Genomic DNA, 18,674 nt, shown 5'->3' with positions numbered 1-18,674 from the left:
AACGTTGACCCCGGACTGCATGTGGAACGTTGATCCCGGAATACATGTGGAACGTTTACCCCGGAATGCATGTGGAGCGTTGACCCCGGAATGCATGTGGAACGTTGACCCCGGAATACATGTGGAACATTGACCCCGGAATACATGTGGAACGTTGACCCCGGACTGCATGTGGAACGTTGACTCCGGAATACACGTGGAACGTTGACCCCGGAATACATGTGGAACGTTGACCCCGAAATGCATGTGGAACATTGACCCCGGAATACATGTGGAACGTTTACCCCGGGGTACATGTGGAACATTGACCCCGGAATGCATGTGGGACATTGATCCCGGAATACATGTGGAACGTTGACCCCGGAATACATGTGGAACGTTGACCCCGGAATGCATGTGGAACATCGACCCCAGAATACATGTGGAACGTTGACCCCAGAATACATGTGGAACGTTGACCCCGGAATGCATGTGGAACGCTGACCCCGGAATACATGTGGAACGTTGACCCCGGAATACATGTGGACCGTTTACCCTGGAATACATGTGGAACGTTGACCCCGGAATACATGTGGAACGTTTACCCCGGAATACATGTGGGAAATTGACCCCGGAATGCTTGTGGGACATTGACCCCGGAATGCATGTGGGAAGTTGACCCCGGAATGCATGTTGGACATTGACCCCGGAATGCATGTGGAACGTTGACCCCGGAATGCATATGGAACATTGATCCCGGGATACATGTGGAACGTTTACCCCGGAATGCATGTGGAGCGTTGACCCCGGAATGCATGTGGAACGTTGACCCCGGAATACATGTGGAACGTTGACCCCAAAATGCATGTGGAACGTTTACCCCGGAATACATGTGGAACGTTGACCCCGGAATGCATGTGGAACGTTGACCCCGGAATACATGTGGAACGTTTACCCCAGAATACACGTGGGAAATTGACCCCGGAATGCATGTGGGACATTGACCCCGGAATGCATGTGGGAAGTTGACCCCTGAATGCATGTTGGACATTGACCCCGGAATGCATGTGGAACGTTGACCCCGGAATGCATGTGGAACGTTGATCCCCGAATACATGTGGAACGTTTACCCCGGAATGCATGTGGAGCGTTGACCCCGGAATGCATGTGGAACGTTGACTCCGGAATACACGTGGAACGTTGACCCCGGAATACATGTGGAACGTTGACCCCGAAATGCATGTGGAACATTGACCCCGGAATACATGTGGAACGTTGACCCCGGACTACATGTGGAACGTTGACCCCGGAATACATGTGGAACGTTGACCCCGGAATACATGTGGAACGTTGACCCCAAAATGCATGTGGAACGTTTACCCCGGAATACATGTGGAACGTTGACCCCGGAATGCATGTGGAACGTTGACCCCGGAATACATGTGGAACGTTTACCCCAGAATACACGTGGGAAATTGACCCCGGAATGCATGTGGGACATTGACCCCGGAATGCATGTGGGAAGTTGACCCCTGAATGCATGTTGGACATTGACCCCGGAATGCATGTGGAACGTTGACCCCGGAATGCATGTGGAACGTTGATCCCCGAATACATGTGGAACGTTTACCCCGGAATGCATGTGGAGCGTTGACCCCGGAATGCATGTGGAACGTTGACTCCGGAATACACGTGGAACGTTGACCCCGGAATACATGTGGAACGTTGACCCCGAAATGCATGTGGAACATTGACCCCGGAATACATGTGGAACGTTGACCCCGGACTACATGTGGAACGTTGACCCCGGAATACATGTGGAACGTTGACCCCGGAATACATGTGGAACGTTGACCCCGGACTGCATGTGGAACGTTGACTCCGGAATACACGTGGAATGTTGACCCCGGAATACATGTGGAACGTTGACCCCGAAATGCATGTGGAACATTGACCCGGGAATACATGTGGAACGTTGACCCCGGAATACATGTGGAACGTTGACCCCGGAATAGAAACATAGAACATTACAGCGCAGTACAGGCCCTTCAGCCCTCGATGTTGCGCCGACCTGTGAAACCACTCTACAGCCCATTTGCACTATTCCCTTATCGTCCATATGTCTATCCAATGACCATTTGAATAACCTTAGTGTTGGCGAGTCCACTACTGTTGCAGGCAGGGCATTCAACACCCTTACGACTCTCTGAGTAAAGAACCTACCTCTGACGTCTGTCTTATATCTATCTCCCCTCAATTTAAAGCTATGTCCCCTCGTGCTAGACATCACCATCCGAGGAAAAAGGCTCTCACTGTCCACCCTATCCAATCCTCTGATCATCTTGTATGCCTCAATTAAGTCACCTCTTAACCTTCTTCTCTCTAACGAAAACAGCCTCAAGTGCCTCAGCCTTTCCTCATAAGATCTTCCCTCCATACCAGGCAACATTCTGGTAAATCTCCTCTGCACCCTTTCCAATGCTTCCACATCCTTCCTATAATGCGGTGACCAGAATTGCACGCAATACTCCAAATGCGGCCGCACCAGAGTTTTGTACAGCTGCAAAATGAGCTCATGGCTCCGAAACTCAATCCCTCTACCAATAAAAGCTAACACACCGTACGCCTTCTTAACAACCCTCTCAACCTGAGTGGCAACTTTCAGGGATCTATGTACATGGACACCGAGATCTCTCTGCTCATCCACACTGCCAAGAATCTAACCATTAGCCCAGTACTCTGTCTTCCTGTTATTCCTTCCAAAATGAATCACCTCACACTTTTCTGCATTAAACTCCACTAGTAACTGGACTCCGGTCTGAACACTTCCCATCAACCACCACCCTTTGTCTTCTTCCAGCTAGCCAATTTCTGATCCAAACTGCTAAATCTCCCTGAATCCCATGCTTCCGTATTTTCTGCAGTAGCCTACCATGGGGAACCTTATCAAACGCTTTACTGAAATCCATATACACCACATCAACTGCATTACCCTCATCCACCTGTTTGGAATGCATGTGGAATGTTGACCCCAGAATGCATGTGGAACGTTGACCTCGGAATACACGTGGAACGTTGACCCTGGAATACATGTGGGCATGTGGAACGTTGACCCCGGAATGCACGTGGGACATTGCATCACTTGAATATCTATTGAATCCCGGAGGCTTGAAGAAGGAGTAAAGCAGAATATATTTACAAAAGTACAAAGTATATACAATGAGTGAACGCCCACGCCACCAATGTGCTTTCAATTCTTTTTCACTTTTCTAACTCTATTGCTATGTCTAGGTGCAGCCCACACACCTGCAAGCTGGCAATGGCCAATCTTCTGAGATGATGTGAGTGGGTGCTCCAACTCTGAAGCATTAGCGACCTCCTCGGCCTGACCTCGGGTCACAGGTAAAGGGGAGTTGAAGTTTCCTGGATGGTACTCTAAGAATGGCAAACTCTCCTCCCCCCTGTGGGTGTCTGGCAGCCACTCTCTGACTCCTTGGGGTGAAGGGATACCTGGAGGAAGGTTGCGGGGTCTCACCCCTCTCTCACATAACCAATTCCGGGACACACCTATAACTAGAGCAATGGAGCACAGACCCAGGTGCAAATCTGACAGAAAATTCTGGACCTGGGTCTCCAAGGCAGCTGCCACATTTCCCATAGAGCTTCTAATGTGCTCACATTTTAGAGCCACAACATCAGGGGGAATGTGGACGGACTCTTCCATGTTTGATTCCAGTCTGATGATGGTCTATGTGAACTCTGACCTAATGTTCCCCTGCCTCTCTATGTATCTCCAGCATTTGTCCTCGGGCCAATTGTAGAGACCTTTCACCAGACTCTCAGACTCTGCAAGGATCTGGACTCGAGCAGTCCCTCAATTTTCAGAGACCACGGCTGTCGCTGCCTCCATCTGCAGTGAACCTGTGCCTGTGTGGTGATCATTGAGGTGTGTGCATCTGCACTAGTGAAGGATGCAAGCAAATGTAGTGTGGGACCCTCTTCCTCCTGGGTGGCCAGGGGGCTGGGGTTTCAACTTGCGGAGGACAATATCATGCCCTTCGTCGTGCTGGTACCTGGAATGGAAAGAAGAGAATTAGTGATCGATGAGACAGGCTCATACGTTACAGATCACTCACAGTCATTGTCCATGTGCTGTCGCTGAATAATTGGATGCTTCATCGGTGAATTGTTGGGGGAAGCTGATCTTGCCTTCCACACCAGTACGGTCAGCATCCTCCCTATCAGCTCTGCATCCTGCTCCTTGAATGGGAAGGGGCCCATGAGCTCCAGATTGCCCCTCTGGTCCTGGCTCTCTCTTGCTTGTTAATGTCATTCTTCTGCATTAAAACCAATGGATTGAGCATGAGCACTATGGAAGATAGAACAATTTAGTAGCTGGGTGTTTGTGCTGAGCCCTTCCCAGTAAGAGATTAAGATATTGTTTGTGCCAAGATTTACATGAGATGGTGAGTTTTATGTGGCTTAGGGCAGCCCGGTAGCATAGTGGTTAGCACAATTGCTTCACAGCTCCAGGGTCCCAGGTTCGATTCCCGGCTTGGGTCACTGTCTGTGTGGAGTCTGCACGCTCTCCCCGTGTGTGTGTGGGTTTCCTCCGGGTGCTCCGGTTTCCTCCCACAGTCCAAAGATGTGCAGGTTAGGTGGATTGGCCATGCTAAATTGCCCTTAGTGTCCAAAATTGCCCTTAGTGTTGAGTGGGGTTATTGGGTTATGGGGATAGGGTGGAGGTGTTGACCTTGCGTAAGGTACTCTTTCCAAGAGCCGGTGCAGACTCGATGGGCCGAATGGTCTGCTTCTGCACTGTAAATTTTGTGAATAATGCATTGAGTGTTGATGAGTCATCTGCTGATCATATGGGACATCCCTGTAGATAGTAACTCTTGGATCTTATGCAGTGAGTAGAAGTATGATTTAGCCTTGGAAGAGTGGATGGATCAGTCGTCTGTTTCCTGCTTTGCAGGCCATCCTTCTTTGGACTCCGTGGATGCTCAATCCCTGGTAACCTCTTCCCAGACAGATGAGAGGGCCTCCTGCTCTCAAACCTTGGAAAGAGGACCTCCCGCCTTTCCTCGATGATTTGGAGGAGAATCTCCAGGGAGGGACTGAACAGTAGGGCCAAAGTTTGCTGCCTGTTCCTGGACATTTTTCTGAAGGTCCTTGCCTGTAGCGAGTGAATACCTATCCGGGTGCCGTTTAGATATGGCACCCAGATGTTGAAACCTATGATGTGATGGCAGGGCGGAAGACTTCCTGACCACCCTCCACGAGATTCCATGTGCTCCCTGTAAATACATAATTAATGAGCTGAACTCTGTTCAGCTGCCTCGCTCTGCAGTGCAAGTCACTCAAATTTCTGCTCCCTTCATCTGACTTAGAATCCAGAACAGACGAATCACTGATTTGAAAGTGAAATTGGGAACATAAGTGTTGGAACCCAAGTGGTGGTCCTGGGATCAGGACAATACGATTTCACATGACCTCCCTGGAGTACGAACTTCCCCTTTAAGGGGGCGGGACTTCCCCTGCACAAGGGGTGCTCAGCTGTTTAAAAACCCTGGTCTGGGTGCAGATCGGGGAAGAAGATTCTCAGGGATTGGAGGGTGTGGTAGTCTGTGTAGTGGCATTACGGTACCTGGTAAGGCTGGAACACCATTGGTAGATATTGTATGTTCCTATTGGTCAAGCTGTATGGTAGCTCTGCCCTGCTAGGTGGGGTATAAGAGCCCGTGCCGCCCCAGCAGCCTTCATTCTGTACCTGAGCTGCTGGGGGAAACATCTAGCTTATTAAAGCCTTCAGTTGGACTACAACCTCGCTTTAGTGGTCATTGATAGTGCATCAATTTAATAAGCTAGATGTTTCCCCCAGCAGCTCAGGTACAGTGCCCAGGATCGAATCTTTATTAGGTCAGAGGTCCAAAGGTTACTGAGGGAAGGAGTCATTGAAGCTAGCAACAGTGCCTGGAGAGCTCAAATAGTGGTGGTAAAGATCGGAGAGAAGCATAGAATGGTCATCGACTACAGTCAGACCATCAACAGGTTTACGCAGCTGGACGCGTACCCTCTCCCCCGCATATCCAACCTGGTAAACAGGATCGCGCATTACAAGATCTTCTCCACGGTGAATCTTAAGTCCGCCTACCACCAGCTCCCCAACCGCACTAGTGACTGCAAATATACTGCCTTCGAGGCAGACGGGCGGCTCTATCACTTCTTAAGGGTTCTGTTCGGTGTTACCAACGGGGTCTTGGTCTTCCAGCGCGAGATGGACCAAATGGTTGACCGGTACGGTTTACGGGCAACATTCCCGTATCTCGATAATGTCACCATCTGCGGCCACGACCAGCAGGACCACGACACCAACCTCCGAAAATTCCTCCAGACTGCAAAGATCCTTAACCTTACATACAAAAAGGATAAATGCATGTTCAGCACCGACCGCCTAGCCATCCTCGGCTACGTAATGCGAAATGGAGTTATAGGCCCCGACCCTGAACGCATGCGCCCACTTATGGAGTTCCCCCTCCCTCACTGCTCCAAGGCCCTGAAGCGCTGCCTAGGGTTTTTCTCTTACTATGCCCAGTGGGTCCCCAACTATGCGGACAAGGCCCGTCCCCTGATCCAATCCACAGTCGATAGAGGCCTGCCAGGCCTTCAGCCGCATCAAAGCAGACATTGCAAAGGCCACGATGCACGCCATCGATGATTCCCTCCCCTTCCAGGTCGAGAGCGATGCATCTGACGTAGCTCTGGTGGCCACTCTCAACCAAGCGGGCAGACCCATGGCCTTCTTTCACGTACCCTCCATGCTTCCGAAATTCGCTACTCCTCAGCCGAAAAGGAGGCCGAGGCCATAGTAGAAGCTGTGCGACATTGGAGGCATTACCTGGCCGGCAGGAGATTCACTCTCCTCACTGACCAGCGGTCAGTTGCTTTCATGTTCGACAATGCACAGCGGGGCAAGATAAAAAACGATAAGATCTTGCGGTGGAGGATTGAACTCACCACCTACAACTACGAGATCTTGTATCGTCCCGGGAAGCTAAACAAGCCTCCTGATGCCCTGTCCCGCGGCACATGTGCCAACGCACAAGTGGACCGCCTCCGTGCCCTCCATGAGGACCTCTAGCCACCCGGGGTCACTCGCTTTTTCCACTTTATCAAGACCCGCAACCTGCCCTACTCCATCGAGGAGGTCAGGACAGTCACCAGGGACTGCCAAATCTGCGCGGAGTGCAAACCACACTTCTACTGGCCAGAGAAAGTGCACCTGATAAAGCCTTCCCGTCCCTTTGAACGCCTCAGCATGGACTTCAAAGGCCCCCTCCCCTCCACTGACTGCAACACGTACTTCCTGAACGTGATTGACGAGTATTCCGGGCTCCCATTCGCCATCTCCTGCCCCGACATGACCGCAACCACCGTCATCAAGGCCCTCCATAGCATCTTTGCACTGTTCGGGTTCCCCGTTTACATACATAGTGATATGGGGTCCTCCTTTATGAGCGACGAACTGCTTCAATTCCTGCTCAGCAAGGGCATTGCCTCGAGCAGGACGACCAGTTACAACCCCCGGGGAAACGGGCAGGTAGAGAGGAAGAACGGAACGGTCTGGAAGACCATCCTACTGGCCCTACGGTCCAGGAATCTCCCAGTCTCCCGCTAGCAGGAAGTCCTCCCGGATGCCCTCCACTCCATCCGGTCACTGCTTTGCACCACAACCAACCAAACACCTCACGAACGTCTCCTTGTCTTCCCCAGGAAGTCCTCCTCTGGGACCTCGCTCCCGACCTGGCTGGCAGCTCCCAGACCCATCCTGCTCTGAAAACACGTGCGAGCGCACAAGTCGGACCCGTTGGTTGAGAGGGTCCATCTTCGCCACACTAACCCCCAGTACGCCTACGTGGCGTACCCCGACGGCCAACAAGATACGGTCTCCCTACGAGACCAGGTGCCTGCCAGAGCCCCACGCACACCCCAGCCACCAGTCCCACCCTCCCTCCCACCAGTGCACCTTACAGGAGGGTCGGTCCTTCCGCCGGCCCCGTCTAGGCCCCCCCCCCCACCCACCGATGCACCCCGCAGATGCTCCCTTTCCAGGTCAACCGTTTTCCCTACCAGCGCTGTCTAGGGGTGTCGAAACTGCCACAGAGATCGAGGCCACGCTCCCGGAGTCACAGATGCCCGAGCCTCCACGGGAGTCACCACCGAAGCTTCGACGATCACAGAGGACGACCAGGGCCCCCGATCGACTGATTGCTTCATTTTAAAGTGTATAGTTAATTATGAATCATAAATTGTAAATAGAATTGTAAATAGTTACTAAACGCTGTACGGAGGTATTACGATACCTCCATAACTATAATTTCTACCACGTTACCATGTTGTAATATCAGGCCACCCCCCCCGCCGGACTCTTTTTTAACAGGGGGTGAATGTGGTAGTCTGTGTAGAGGTATTACAGTACCTGGTAAGGCTGGAACATCATCGGTAGATATTGTATGTTCCTATTGGTCAAGCTATATGGTAGCTCCGCCCTGCTAGGCGGGGTATAAGAGCCCGTGCCGCCCCAGCCACCTTCATTCTGTACCTGAGCTGCTGGGGTAAACATCTAGCCTTCAGTTGGACTACAACCTTGCTTTAGTGGTCATTGATCGTGCATCAGAGTGATATTGCAATTGTATTCAATATGTACTATTGTCCATGCGTCTACTTATCGCGACTTCCACAAAAAGATTTGCCAATTACACAAAGATATGGGGCTGGATTCTCCGCTCCCCGACGCCAAAATCGCATTCGGTGACGGGGCGGAGATTCCGTTTTGGTGTTGAAATCAGATGCGGCGCCGGTTTTCAAATACTCCACCCCCCCCCAAAAAAAATCGGCGTACTAATGGAGTACGGCATGCAGAGTATCCACCGCCTCAGGCCATTGCCTGAGGCCCATCCCGCGATGCTCTGTTGCCGACCGGCCAAATTCCCGACGGCGTGGGACCCGTGTGTTGCGGGATCCTCACATGGCGGCTGTGGACTCAGTCAGGGACCCCCACAGCCGGGGGAGGGCCGATCGGCGGGCAGGGGGGGCTTCGTTCAGGGCTGGGGGCAATGTGGTTGGGTGGCCCGGGGCGTGCGAGCGGCCGATGCGGGGCACTATTTGGCCAGTTCAGGTCTGCGGGCTGAGTCCGCCATGGAGCATAGTGCGGCCGCTGCAGGCCTTCACCCTGCGCATGCGCGGCCTCTATCCCAGAAGCGCGGGGAGGCTGTATCGGCAGCTAGAGCTGCGACCTCTACAACAACTGCCTGCTAGCCCCCTGCAAAACGGGGAATCGGTGGCCTTTTGACACCAGTTCTCCTGGCATAAAAGACCACAGTTTTCACGACGGCGTGGGGACTTAGTCTCCAAAATGGATAATCCAGCCCATGGTGGTAACCTGTTCAGCTGCAGAGGGAGCTAGAGAGACATTCATGTGAAACGAGCATGAAGTGGTGATGCAGAGAAGCTCACATTACCTGTGACACCACAACTGCGCTCAACTATAAAATATTATGTAACCTACAATTAGGTCTCATGTGCATAATAATCAGAATAAACAATAAGTAAAATATAACTAATACTAAACATAGTGAGAGAAAGATCGCCTGGTGTCTGTGCATATTTTAGAATTGTTATCAAGAGTTTGCCTCTGCGATTCTTCACAAGGGATAAATTAATTCATGCCATTTAATTCTCCCTTCCACAGAAACCTACATTTTTGTCAATATGTAGATAAAGATAATGCAGTGGATGGAATATATTAGAATTTCTAAAATCACTTAAATAGAACACAGTTGTCTCAGGGCAGTGAGAGCACAGTGGGACGCATTCAAGCAGGAAACAGTGAGAATGCAGGGTCAACTTGTTCCAATCAAGAAAAGGGTGGGAACCAGCAAATCCAGTGAACCCTGGATATGGAGGGATATACAGCATTGGATCAGGAGAAAAAGCGATTATGGCTGATATTGAGGGCTCAAAACAGCAGAGTGTGCAAGAGGGAATTTAAAAAGGAAATTAGGAGAGCAAAAAAGGGACATGAAAGAATACTGGCAGGTAAAATAAAGGAAAATCCGAAGTTTTTTTACAAGAACATTAAAGGTAAAAGAATAACTAGGGAAAGAGTAGGGCCCATTAAGGAACACAATGGTAATTTGTGTGTGGATTCAGATGTAGATAGAGTTCAAATGAATACTTTGTGTCGGTGCTCACTTGTGAGAGGGACAGTGTGGGTATAGAAATCAGGGAGAAGGACTGTCATAAAATTGAAGAGATTAACACAGAGAGGAGGTTTTCAGTGTCTGACAGGCTTAAAAGTAGACAAAATGACAAACTTCCAGGGCCAGATGAAATGTATCGCAGGCTGTTGAGTGAGGCAAGGGAGGAAATAATTTTCAATTCCTCTCTGACCACAGGAGAGGTGCCAGAGGACTGGAGAATCATCAATATGGCTCCATTGGGTCCCAGGTTCGATTCCGGCTTGGGTCACTGTCTGTGCGGAGTCTGCACGTTCTCCCCGTGTCTGCGTGGGTTTCCTCCGGGTGCTCCGGTTTCCTCCCAGTCCAAAGATGTGCAGGTTAGGTGGATTGGCCATGATAAATTGCCCTTAGTGTCCAAAATTGCCCTTAGTGTTGTGTGAGGTTACTGGGTTATGGGGATAGGGTGGAGGTGTTGACCTTGAGTAGTGTGCTCTTTCCAAGAGCCGGTGCAGACTTGATGGGCCGAATGGCCTCCTTCTGCACTGTAAATTCTATGACAATCTATGATGATCTATAATAGGGTGACCAGAACTGAACACAGTATTCCATGTGTGGTGTTACCAATGTCTTGTACAACTTCAACAAGACGCCCCAATTCCTGTATTCAATATTCTGACCAAGAAACCAAGCATGCTGAATACCTTGTTCACCACCCTGTCCACCTGCGACTCCACCTTCAAGGAGCTATGGACCTGTACCCCGAGATCTCTTTGTTCTGTAACTCTCCCCAACTCTCTACCATTAACTGAGTAGGTCCTTCCCTGATTTGATTGACCAAAATGCATCACCTCATATTTATCCAAATTAAACTCCATCTGCCATTTATCAGTCACTGGCCCAATTGGTCAGGGACTGCAGCGGTTCAAGAAGGCAGCTCTCACCACCACCTTCTGAAGGGCAACCAAGGATAGGCGATAAATGGTGACCTAACCAGCGACACCCACATCCCGTAAATTAATTTTTTTAAAAGGATATTGATGGGCTGGTCAGTGGCAAAGGGAATTCAATCTGGATAAGTGTGAGGTGATGTATTTGTGCAGGACAAACAAGACAAGGGAATACAGGATAAACGGCAGGACCCTGGGAAGCACCGAGGATCAGAGGGACCTTGGTGTGCATGTACGCCGGTCTCTTAAGGTGGCAGAACAGGTGGATACAGTGGTTAAGAAGACACATGGGGCGGAATTCTCTCCCCCCCCCCCCCCCCCCCCCACGGCTGGTGGGAGAATCGCCGGGGCGCCGCGCGAATCCCACCACACCACCCCGGCACCCGCACGCGATTCTCCCACCCCCCCCAAACCAGCGCGACGAGAATCACGGTTGGCCGCTCGGAGAATCGCTGCTTGTAACGGGCGAGCGGCGATTCTCCGGCCCAAATGGGCCGCGCGGCGTGCCCAACACGATGGCTTCCCGCCGGCGCTGTCCACACCTGGTCGCTGCCGGTGGGAACAGCGCAGGAACGCTGGGGGGGGGGGCCTGTGGGGGGGAGTGGGGTTCCTGCACCGGGGGGGGGGGACTCAAAAGGGGTCTGGCCCGCGTTCGTTGCCCACCGATCGGCAGGCCGGCCTCTCTGAAGGAGGACCTCCTTTCCTCCGCCCACCCCGCAAGATCCATCCGACATCTTCTTGCGGGGCGGCCACGGGGAGGACAGCAACCGGGCATGCGTGGTTTGACGCCGGCCAACCTGCGCATGCGCGGATGACGTCATTTACGCGGCGCCGGCCGTGTCATTTACGCGGCGCCGCTTTTACGCAGCACCAAGGCCTAGCGTGCGTAAATGACATGGCGCCGCTCCTAGCCCCCCGGGGGCAGGAGAATAGGGGGCTGGGAACGGCCTCCGACACCGGAGTGAAACACTGGTTTTCATTCCGGCGTCGGGACTTAGTCTCCCGATGGGAGAATTGCGCCCATGGTATACTTGCCTTTATTAGCCGAGGCATAGAGTTTCAGAGCAGGGAGGTTATGCTGGGACTGTATAAAACATTGGTTAGGCCACAGCTAGAGTATTGTGAGCAGTTCTGGACTCCACATTATAGGAGGGATGTGATAGCACTGGAGAGGAGATTTACCAGGATGTTGCCTGGGCTGGAGAGTTTTAGTTATGAAGAGAGGTTGGATAGACTGGGGTTGTTTTCCTTGGAGCAAAGGAGACTGAGGGGGGACAGGATTGAGATGTATAAAATTATGAGGGGCACAGATAGAGTAGACAGGAAGTAACTTTGCCCCTTGGTGGAGGGGTCAGTGACCAGGGGGCAGAGATTTAAGGTAAGGAGCAGGAGGTTTTGAGGGGATGTGAGGAAAAACCTTTTCACCCAGAGGGGGGTGGGAGTCTGGAACTCGCTGCCTGAAAGGGGGGTGGAGGCAGAGACCCGCAGAACATTTAAGAAGTATTTAGATGTGCTCTTGCGATCCCAGGGCAGATGGGGCAATGGGCCAAGTGCTGGGAAATGGGATTAGAATCGTTAGGTAGTTGATTTTGGCCAGTGGAGACGCGTTGAGCCAAAGGGCCTTTTCTGTGCTTTAGGCCTCTGTGACTGCCAACTGTACCAGGCACCCCCTCCTGTAGACCCTGACTCTGCGACTGCCGACTGTACCAGGCACCCCCTCCTGTCGATCCTGACTCTGTGACTGCCAACTGTACCAGGCACCCCCTCCTGTAGACCCTGACTCTGTGACTGCCGACTGTACCAGGCACCCCCTCCTGTAGACCCTGACTCTGTGACTGCATCTCCAGCAGTGATGGGATCATACTTTCCAGAAGCGCAACACCTGACCGGACCACAGCTGTACCCTGGGATCGGGCAGCCCTCTGACCATCCGCTCCCTCAGGTGTTCCTACCTCCACCTGATATGCTGCAGCATGTGTGACATGCAGATCTGGTGGTGACTCAGGAGCCTCTTCACTAAAATGCCCCACGAGGTGATAGTCACTGTGATGTCATAGAATTTACAGTGCAGAAGGAGGCCATTCGGCCCATCAAGTCTGCACTGGCTCTTGGAAAGAGCACCCTACCCAAGGTCAACACCTCCACCCTATCCCCATAACCCAGTAACCCCACCCAATACTTAGGGCAATTTTGAACACTAAGGGCAATTTATCATGGCCAATCCACCTAACCTGCACATCTTTGGATTGTGGGAGGAAAACGGAGCACCCGGAGGAAATCCACGCACACACGGGAAGGATGTGCAGACTCCGCACAGACAGTGACCCAAGCCGGATTCGAACCTGGGACCCTGGAGCTGTGAAGCAATTGTGCTATCCACAATGCTACCGTGCTGATTGTGGAGGGCGCAGGTGAACGCAGTGGCGACACGTCGGTGTCCTCCCCAGACTGGTCTCCTGGGGTGTGCTGCTGTTGTGGCTGGGACTGAGATACCCCAGACGGGTCAGCCTAGTCTGTGGGTGATCCTGAAAGACAAAACACAAGACACATGGTGAGATCTTTGGATGGAACGATCTGGGGGAGAGGGGAGACTCCCTTGCTATGGAGACACTTTGCATTGGGAGCTCACATGTCTCAGAGATAGTCCGCTCCTGCACCCCCCCAGATAATTCCATCGTCCTCTGCTTGGCGATCCGGGACGCCCCCTCCGGTCTTCTCCTGCTCTCTTCTGTTACAGGGACAAAGAAAGGACATGGCGAGATGCATGGAGGCAAGTTACACGGGGGTGGGGGGAGGGGGTGGGCGGTCGGTAGCTGGTGGTGTGTTTGTGCAAGGCACCTGGCCAAAGAGGGCAATACAGATGTTGGGGTTTGGTGCAGGGTGGGATGTGAGGTAGATGCAGGCAGGTGGGTTTTGATTGGTGTCTTTGGGAGTGAGGGTGTGATGTGAGGAGTGAGGGACAGGTGTGATGTCCGGGGAACAGAACCCGAGCTGCCCTAACAAGGTTATTCATCTTCTTGTGACACTGCACGCTGATCTGCCTGGTGAGGCTCAGCATGCTGCATGAGCACCTCAGCCATCTCCACCCAGACCAGGTTAACAACCGCAGGTGCTAGCCTCCTGCCCACCCCCGCGAAGAGGGTGTCCCACCTCTCCTCCACCGCATCCAACATTCTCTCGAGCTCTGCTTCCACGAAGATTGGTGCTCCTCTTCATGGAGTCATCTTCTTGTCTGGAATGAGTGTGTGTGTGGGAAATGTGGTACATATAAGCAGCTCCAGCTTGTCCAGCTCTCCAGCACCAATTCCAGCCCCTCGAATGAGAATTTCTCTAGATTCACATGGGCAGTATGTCATTAGTATGTCATTAGTGTGTCCTGAATTGCTCCAGAAATAGCAGATTCACAGTTGACGGTTGAGGACTCCGGGTCTGAACTCGTTGGAGTTTAGAAGGATGAGGGGGGATCTTATTGAAACTTACAGGATACTGCGAGGCCTGGATAGAGTGGATTTGGAGAGGATGTTTCCACTTGTAGGAAAAACTAGAATCAGAGGACACCATCTCAGACTAAAGGGACGATCCTTTAAAACAGAGATGAGGAGGAATTTCTTCAGCCAGAGGGTGGTGAATCTGTGGAATGCTTTGCCGCAGAAGGCTGTGGAGGCCAAATCACTTTAAGACAGAGATAGATAAGTTCTTGATTAACAAGGGAACCAGGGCTTATGGGGAAAAGGCAGGAGAATGGGGATTAGAAAAATATTAGCCACAATATCTCGATCAGCCGAATCTCCACACCACCCCCCTTCCCAGTTATACACCAACCGCCACAGCGGGAAATCTACCAGGCGGGCTTTGGTGCAAGTTTGACCCCCATCAGAGACCCCCATCAGAGACCCCTTCATAAACCCCCATCAGAGACCCCCCCATCAGAGACCCCATCAGAGACCCCCATCACTCACCCTTGCCTGAAAGCTGGATAGCAGTACAGACAGTACGGTGAAAAATCACTGCATTTTCACTTACCCGTTCCTAACATCTCCTACCTCAGGGACTTGAAGCCCTTTGAAATGTACTTGGCTTTTGAGGAAGCCTCTGACACTTGTAACAACTAGTGCTTTAAACACATTTGTCTGAGGCAGCTGATGTTAGGATTGGAAGGTCCGAAGTGGGGATATTCGCTGATGGCTGTTTAATGTTCAACACAATTTGCAACTCCTCAGCAGCCCATGTCTTTATGCAGCCAAGCTTGGACAACATTCAGGCTTGGGCTGATAAGTGGTGAGTTACATTTGCATCACAAAGTGCTAGACAATGACACTGGCACTTTGACACTGGCACTTCATCTCCAAGAAAATGGAATCCAACCATCTCTCCTTGACATTCAGTGACATTACCGTCGCTGAATCCCCCACAACAACATCCTGGGAGTTACTATTCATCAGAAATATAAACTGGACTAGCCATATAAATAGTGTGGATACAAGAGTAGGTTAGAGTTAATAGATGGAGGATAGGCTTTGGGGAGTCAGGAGGCGAGTACGCTCCACAGAATTCCCAGCTTTTGGTCTGCTCTTGAACACAGGCTGCTTCAGTATCTGAGGAGTCACAAATACTGCTGACATTTGCAATCATCAGTGAACATGACAAAGTGGCACAGTGGTTAGCACTGCTGCCTCACAGTTCCAGGGACCCGGGTTCAATTCCGTCCTTGGGTGACTGTGTAGAGTTTGCACATTCTCCCCGTCCCTGCGTGGGTTTCCTCCGGGTGCTCCGGTTTCCTCCCACAGCCCAAAGAGGTTAGGTGGGTTGGCCATGCTAAATTGCCCTCAGTGCCCAAAAAGGTAGGTAGGGTTACTGGGTTATGGGGCTAGGGTAGAGGCGAGTGGGGTGCTCTTTCCAAGGGCTGGTGCAGACTTGATGGGCCAAATGGCATCCTTCTGCAGTGTAGGGATTCTATTCTATGATCCCTATGAAGGACAGGGATGGGAAGTTGTGTGTGGAGTCTGAAGAGATAGGCGAGATACTAAATGAATATTTTTCGTCAGTATTCACTCAGGAAAAAGATAATGTTGTGGAGGAGAATGCTGAGCCCCAGGCTAATAGAATAGATGGCATTGAGGTACGTAGGGAAGAGGTGTTGGCAATTCTGGACAGGTTGAAAATAGATAAGTCCCCGGGACCTGATGGGATTTATCCTAGGATTCTCTGGGAGGCCAGGGAAGAGATTGCTGGACCTTTGGCTTTGATTTTTATGTCATCATTGGCTACAGGAATAGTGCCAGAGGACTGGAGGATAGCAAATGTGGTCCCTTTGTTCAAAAAGGGGAGCAGAGACAACCCCGGCAACTACAGACCGGTGAGCCTCACGTCTGTAGTGGGTAAAGTCTTGGAGGGGATTATAAGAGACAAGATTTATAATCATCTAGATAGGAATAATATGATCAGGGGTAGTCAGCATGGCTTTGTGAAGGGTAGGTCATGCCTCACAAACTTTATCGAGTTCTTTGAGAAGGTGACTGAACAGGTAGACGAGGGTAGAGCAGTTGATGTGGTGTATATGGATTTCAGCAAAGCGTTTGATAAGGTTCCCCACGGTAGGCTATTGCAGAAAATACGGAGGCTGGGGATTGAGGGTGATTTAGAGATGTGGATCAGAAATTGGCTAGCTGAAAGAAGACAAAGGGTGGTGGTTGATGGGAAATGTTCAGAATGGAGTTCAGTCACAAGTGGAGTACCACAAGGATCTGTTCTGGGGCCGTTGCTGTTTGTCATTTTTATCAATGACCTAGAGGAAGGCGCAGAAGGGTGGGTGAGTAAATTTGCAGACGATACTAAAGTCGATGGTGTTGTCGATAGTGTGGAAGGATGTAGCAGGTTACAGAGGGATATAGATAAGCTGCAGAGCTGGGCTGAGAGGTGGCAAATGGAGTTTAATGTAGAGAAGTGTGAGGTGATTCACTTTGGAAGGAATAACAGGAATGCGGAATATTTGGCTAATGGTAAAGTTCTTGAAAGTGTGGATGAGCAGGGGGATCTAGGTGTCCATGTACATAGATCCCTGAAAGTTGCCACCCAGGTTGATAGGGTTGTGAAGAAGGCCTATGGAGTGTTGGCCTTTATTGGTAGAGGGATTGAGTTCCGGAGTCAGGAGGTCATGTTGCAGCTGTACAGAACTCTGGTACGGCCGCATTTGGAGTATTGCGTACAGTTCTGGTCACCGCATTATAGGAAGGACGTGGATGCTTTGGAGCGGGTGCAGAGGAGATTTACCAGGATGTTGCCTGGTATGGAGGGAAAATCTTATGAGGAAAGGCTGATGGACTTGAGGTTGTTTTCGTTGGAGAGAAGAAGGTTAAGAGGAGACTTAATAGAGGCATACAAAATGATCAGGGGGTTGGATAGGGTGGACAGTGAGCGCCTTCTCCCGCGGATGGAAATGGCTGGCACGAGGGGACATAGCTTTAAACTGAGGGGTAATAGATATAGGACAGAGGTCAGAGGTAGGTTCTTTACGCAAAGAGTAGTGAGGCCGTGGAATGCCCTACCTGCTACAGTAGTGAACTCGCCAACATTGAGGGCATTTAAAAGTTTAATGGATAAACATATGGATGATAATGGCATAGTGTAGGTTAGATGGCTTTTGTTTCGGTGCAACATCGTGGGCCAAAGGGCCTGTACTGCGCTATATTGTTCTATGTTCTATCCCCACTTATGAAGGTCATTGATGAAGCAGCTGAAGATGGTTGGGCCGAGGACACAATCCTCAGGAACTCCTACAGTGTAGTCCTGGAGTTGAGATGATTGACCTCCAACCACCACAACCATCTTTCTTTATGCCAGATATGACTCTAACCAGGTGGGAGTTTTCCCCTGATTCTAATTGACTTCAGTTTTGCGAGGGCTCCTTGGTTCCAAATTCAGTCAAATGATGTCAAGGGCAATCACTTTCATTTAAAAGACACTGGTAGCATTAGTGATAATGTCATTGGATTATTATTCCAAGGCCCAGGCTATTGCTCTGGGGACACAGGTTCAAATCCATGTTTGGATCAGGAGCTGAGGGACCCTGGCGGAATCCAAACTGAGCGTCCGTGAGCAGGTTATTGCTGAGTAAGTGCCGCTTGATAGCACCGTTGATGACCCCTTCCATCACTTTGCTGATGATGGAGAGGAGACTGACAGGACAGTAATTAGCTGGGTTGGATTGGTCCTGTTTCTTGTGTACAGGACACACCTGGGCAATTTTCTACATTGCCCGGGTAGATGCCAGTGTTGTAGCTGTACTGGAACAGCTTGGCTTGGGGTGCGGCAAGTTCTGGAGCACAAGTCTCCAGTACTATTGCTTTGAATGTTGTCAGGCCCTTTACAGTATCCAGTGACTTCAGCCATTTCTGGATATCACGCGGAGTGAATCGTATTGGCTGAAGACTGACACCTGTAATGCTGGGGACCTCAGGAGGAAACAAGGTGGACCATCCATTGGCACTTCTGGCTGAAGATGGTT

General features: G+C 51.0%; 1 long non-coding RNA gene across 1 annotated transcript in view; it reads right to left on the bottom strand.

Moving 5' to 3' along the window:
- Nucleotides 1-3,185: 3,185 nt before the first annotated feature.
- The window catches only part of LOC140399381 (uncharacterized), a 142,106-nt gene continuing 126,617 nt past the window's right edge, over nt 3,186-18,674 (bottom strand). Inside the window, exon 3 of the long non-coding RNA XR_011937687.1 lies at nt 3,186-4,052. This is a non-coding gene — a long non-coding RNA (uncharacterized lncRNA). The remainder of the gene's footprint in view (nt 4,053-18,674) is intronic.

This window comes from Scyliorhinus torazame, chromosome 22 (assembly GCF_047496885.1).
Source record: "Scyliorhinus torazame isolate Kashiwa2021f chromosome 22, sScyTor2.1, whole genome shotgun sequence".
NCBI classification, from domain to species: Eukaryota; Metazoa; Chordata; class Chondrichthyes; order Carcharhiniformes; family Scyliorhinidae; genus Scyliorhinus; species Scyliorhinus torazame.
This window is presented reverse-complemented; position numbering and strand designations above follow the sequence as displayed.